The sequence below is a fragment of the Garra rufa genome, chromosome 14, assembly GCF_049309525.1.
Source record: "Garra rufa chromosome 14, GarRuf1.0, whole genome shotgun sequence".
Taxonomy (NCBI): domain Eukaryota; kingdom Metazoa; phylum Chordata; class Actinopteri; order Cypriniformes; family Cyprinidae; genus Garra; species Garra rufa.
Window position 1 is genome coordinate 43,222,482 of NC_133374.1, and position 5,849 is coordinate 43,228,330.

The following is a 5,849-nucleotide window of genomic DNA, read 5'->3' on the forward strand; positions in this document are numbered from 1 at the left end:
TTATTGTCTACAGTAGCGAAAGTAACGAAAGTATCTTCTAACATGTATGTAGTGTAACGCTTGTCCCCTTCTGCCAGAAGGTGGCGACAACTGCACGTTTAAAAAAACGTATTTGTCACTGAATCATACATTCAAGAGATTCCAATAGTGAAACACGTCTTTATTAATTGAGACACTGGCTCTTTAATTTTATTTTTTATTTTTTTGTTAAAATTTAGACTTAAGCAATGAACATTATTTCAGAACCACTAGTAAATTATGTAATTTTGTTTAGATTTCTAATCCTTTTTTTCTTCAGAATCGTGATCTCCAGTTTATAAAAGAAAATTGTTTTTCAGTTTACCCAGAATCAAGCAGCATTAGTTTACATTTTTATTACTGCATATGATTCATTAAAATATAAGTTCATTTCATAAAGTACTAGTTCATATCAAAATGCACCTACATTTTGTGTTTTTTGTTGAATAAAATACTATTTTCCCGTATATATTTCATTGAGGATTTCTTTAAAAAGTAAAAAAATCTCGTCTCGTTCTCGTGAACTAAAAATCTTGTCTAGTCTCGTCTCGTGAGATAAGTGTCTCGTCACACCCCTATTGAGTTCTTTTTTTTATCCTTGTTTTTTCCGCTGTAAATTTTATTTTTATTTGTTCATTTATTTATTTTGTCTTTCTCTTGGTTTCATATTCAAATGTTTTTTGGTTGGGAGGGTTTTGAATAAGTTTATATTGAGACAATCAGTAATCTTCCGGCCTCACTACTCACTACTCTTCAATCTTTTAGGCCTGACAGAGTTTTTTTTTTGGGCTCCAGAGGTCTAGGACCGGCACTGCTAGCGAGATCCGGACATTTGTAAATATTGAGGACATTAAGGACTGCAAATATAGTCAAAGCTATAAACACACTCAGACATCTTCACTTCTGTGTTGTTCTTGATGTTTCTCTCTTCTTGTGTTCAGATGCCTGTGATCTCTCACTGGATCCAAACACAGCATGCACTCTACTCGTTCTGTCTGATGAGAACAGGAAGATCACACATGTGGGAAAGAACGATATTCGGAAAGAGCAGTCAGAACTCCTAAAGAAGGATTTCGGTGAACTCATTGAAACACTTCGAAGACTTGAAATTCAGTCGTTCATCAGTGGACCACTCCCAGCAAGGGGAGCTAACATGTTTTCACGGTTGCTCGGACTGAATACCTGGCTACAAAGAACCTGCAGTCTAAAAGGAGTCAACTTCATTGACAACTTCAATCTTTTCTGGGGCCATAGACAACTGTTCAAACTGGACGGCCTTCACCCAAACAAACTTGGTGCGAGAGTGCTGAAGGACAATATCTACTTTTCACTCCGGCATCCTTCAGTAGAATGTGTGAGTCCACCCAACATGAATGGCACACACACACTTGGACAAAGTGACGACAGGACATCTTATCAGCTTCAGAGTCATCATGTGGCCAACACAACCAACAAGGACACTGACAACGCCACGCAGCCACAACAAGCACTGCTTATGGACACTTTCCTGGCTGAGCCCTGCTCACAGAGCTTATCACAGACAGACTGTGACGTACTGCAACAGCTCCAAGACTCAGCACCGAAGGACGACTTTCTGGTAAACAGTCAGGGAAGCCAGGACAACAACATATTCCAGCCACCGGAAACTCCAGAGCCAGAGCTCCATTCACCAGACACATTATCCCTCTCTCCAGCATCTCCACTTTTAAGCTTCTCACAGAAAATGGAGGAACTGGTATATGCTGGAACCAGACTCTCCCACTCTTTTGCTGCAAGCCCCCAGTTATCAACTAAAAAACGGCGGGCACCACAACCACCAAAGCCTGTGGGCCCAGCTCACCCTCCTCCTCCAGTGAGAGCTCTCCGGCCGCTGCCACAACGTCAGGGCCCAAACCCTCCTGCATCTGCTGTGAGTGAACCAAAAACAACTGATAACAGCTCTCAGTGATATGTGTCGGGTCCCCGCTATAATAGCAGCAACACTCTGGAATGTTTACATAACAAGCGGGAACCCAGTGTGACTGTAGTTTTCCCTATTTCTGTTTTAATATGTGATAGAAAGTCAAAGGCCGTCTCAAGTCGTACGGTTGACCAATCTAATCTGAGGCCTATTAGATATCAAACTAAGATTGCTCTAGAGACAAAAAGTAATGCCATCAAGCTAGCATTTTTAAACATTCGCTCACTAAAAAATATCACATCTGATCAATGATTTTATAACTACAAACAACCTGGATTTTATGTTTCTAAATGAAACATGGTTAGAAGACAGCTGCAGCGCAACAGTCCTCAATGAAACAGCGCCTCCAGACTTTACTTTCATGAGTGTCTGCAGAGCTGTTAAGAGAGGCGGCGGCGTAGCTGCTCTATTTAAAGATGTCTATCAATGCAAGCAAGTGTCATTTGGTCAGTACTTGTCATTTGAATATCTAGGGATTGTACTGAAAGGTGCTCCACGCATTCTATTCATCATTATTTACAGGCCCCCAAAATACTCTCCATCTTTTGTTGAAGAGTTCACAGAACTGCTATCAATGATTTGTTCAGAGTTTGACTGTTTTGTTATTGCAGGGGATTTTAATGTTCACATAGACAATGCAGAAATCAAAACTACAAAAGAAATTATAACGGTTTTGAACACGTTTGACCTGATTCAGCATGTGCATGGGCCCACACACAATCGTGGACACACTCTTGATTTACTCATCAGTAAGGGTCTAAACATTTCATCCACTGTTATCAAGGATGTAGCACTATCTGATCACTTCTGTATTTTCTTTGATATATTGATCTCTGCTACCACTGAATCTAGATCTGTCTCTGTCAGAAAGAGATGCATTAACGATAACACTAGTGTGCTATTTATGAAGGCTATATCTTCAATGCCAAGCATTTCTGCAGACTCTGTTGATCTTCTCCTGGAGTCCTTTGACTCAAAAGTTAAGAATGTCTTTGATGACATCGCACCTGTGAAAATCAGAAAGATGTCAGGCAGACAGAAATCATCATGGAGAAAATCAACAGCAGTACAGAGTATGAAAAGACAATGCAGGAAAGCTGAGCGGATGTGGCGGAAGACGAAACTTGAAATTCACTATAGCATCTATAAAGACAGCCTTCATGCTTTCAATGTTGAACTAGGTAAAGCTAGACAAACGTTCTTCTCAAATCTTATAAACAGCAACTTAAACAACACTCGCACTCTTTTTGCTACCGTCGAGAGACTAACAAACCCCCCTAGTCAGATCCCTAGTGAAATGCTCTCTGACAGCAAATGTAATGAGTTTGCTTCCTTCTTTTCTGAGAAGATCAATAATATCAGAAAGACAATTAGCACACCCTCAAGTTATGCAGAGGTCAGACAGATTCGACCGCAATCTCAAAAAGTAGTCACTATGTCTACTTTTGAAGCAATCGATAGCAACATTTTGGAAGAAACAGTACAGCACCTTAAATTATCAACCTGCTACCTTGACACACTTCCCACATCTTTTTTCAAAAGTGTGCTTAACTGTTTGGAAGCAGATCTCTTAGAAGTGGTGAACACCTCACTTCTTTCTGGGACTTTTCCAAACTCACTGAAAACTGCAGCTGTTAAGCCCCTTTTGAAAAAGAAAAATCTTGATAACACCATATTGAGCAACTATAGACCAATATCAAATCTTCCTTTTATAGGAAAGATTATTGAAAAGGTTGTTTTTAATCAGCTGAACCACTACATAAACTCAAACGGATACCTGGACCATTTCCAATCTGGTTTCAGACAACATCATAGCACAGAGACAGCGCTCATAAAGATAATAAATGATATTCGCCTAAATTCTGATTCTGGCAAAATATCAGTGCTGGTATTACTAGATCTCAGTGCTGCGTTCGACACAGTCGATCACAACATTCTTCTAGATAGACTGGAAAACTGGGTCGGGCTTTCTGAGATGGTTCTCAAATGGTTCAGGTCATACTTAGAAGGGAGAGGCTATTATGTGAGTATAGGAGAACATAAGTCTAAGTGGACGTCCATGACATGCGGAGTCCCACAAGGCTCAATTCTAGCGCCGCTGCTGTTCAGCCTGTATATGCTCCCACTAAGTCAAATAATGAGAAACAACCAAATTGCATATCACAGCTATGCAGATGATACCCAGATTTACCTAGCCTTATCGCCAAATGACTACAGCCCCATTGACTCTCTCTGCCAATGCATTGATGAAATTAACAGTTGGATGTGCCAAAACTTTTTTACAGTTAAACAAGGAGAAAACAGAAGTCATTGCATTTGGAAACAAAGATGAAGTTCATAAGGTAAATGCGTACCTTGACACTAGGGGTCAAAAAACAAAAAATCAAGTCAAGAATCTGGGTGTGATTCTGGAGTCAGACCTCAGTTTCAGTAGCCATGTCAAAGCAGTAACTAAATCAGCATACTATCATCTCAAAAACATTGCAAGAATTAGATGTTTTGTTTCTCGTCAAGATTTGGAGAAACTTGTTCATGCCTTTATCACCAGCAGGGTGGACTATTGTAATGGTCTCCTCACTGGCCTTCCCAAGAAGACCATTAGACAGCTGCAGCTCATACAGAACGCTGCTGCCAGGATTCTGACTAGAACCAAAAAATCAGAGCATATTACACCAGTCCTCAGGTCCTTACACTGGCTACCAGTTATGTTTAGGATAGATTTTAAAGTACTTTTACTAGTTTATAAAGCACTCAATGGCCTAGGACCTACATACATTGCAAATATGCTCACAGTATACAAACCTAACAGACAACTCCGATCACTAGGATCGAGTCAGTTAGTAATATCAAGGGTTCACACAAAACAAGGGGAATCCGCTTTTAGCTATTATGCCGCCCGCAGTTGGATTCAGCTTCCAGAAGAGATCAGATGTGCTAATACATTAGACACATTTAAACGTAGACTTAAAACTCACCTGTTTAGTTGTGCATTTATTGAATGAGCACTGTGCTACGTCCGAACAGACTGCATTATCTTATGTATAATCATTTTACTGTGCTAATTAATTTTAAAATCAATTTTTTAAATCATCTGAAATGTTCTTAAATTCTGTTTTTATTGTTGTTAGTGTGATTATTATTTTACATTTTTATGATTTGTTTGCTGTTGTGATTTTAACTCCTTTTTATGTACAGCACTTTGAATTACCATTGTGTATGAAATGTGCTATATAAATAAACTTGCCTTGCCTTGCCTTGCCTAAACAGAAACTAATAAATGAACGAATCCAACGACAGAGTGCTTTTAACGGCAGCTCAATGTAAATAGAATCGAGTAAATGAATAAATCCTACGACAGAGTGCTTTTAACAGCAGCACAAAGCAAACAGAAACGAATAAATTAATAAATTCAAACGAGTGCTTTTAACTGCAGCTCAATGTAACGTTCGCCTATTAAAATAGTATTTAAGCAGCAACTTACCCGCAGTTGTTCTTTCTCCTCTGAGGATTGGAATCACTTTCCCATCCTAAATAATAATATTAAGTAACTTTAAGACCACCTACCATCTGAAGAAATTTCAGTTTCAGACTGAAATCTTTTAGTTTTTTAGGTGCCCTCTTTTTACGTGTTGCATCCTCAGTTTCAATATTTGATGTCTCAGTAGCAAGTTGTAACTTCTGGAAGGCCTTAGTATAGGAGTCTGTGAAATATGTAAAATATTAAACACAAAAAATGAATGAACCAGGCTGTGACACTACACCCGTTCTTAACCAACTTTTTTTCAACAAGAACCTTCTCCAATTTTGCTCGTCAGGGTTTGCATTATTTTTAACCAACTGCCTTGTGTTTGTGAATGTCCAGAAACAAAAT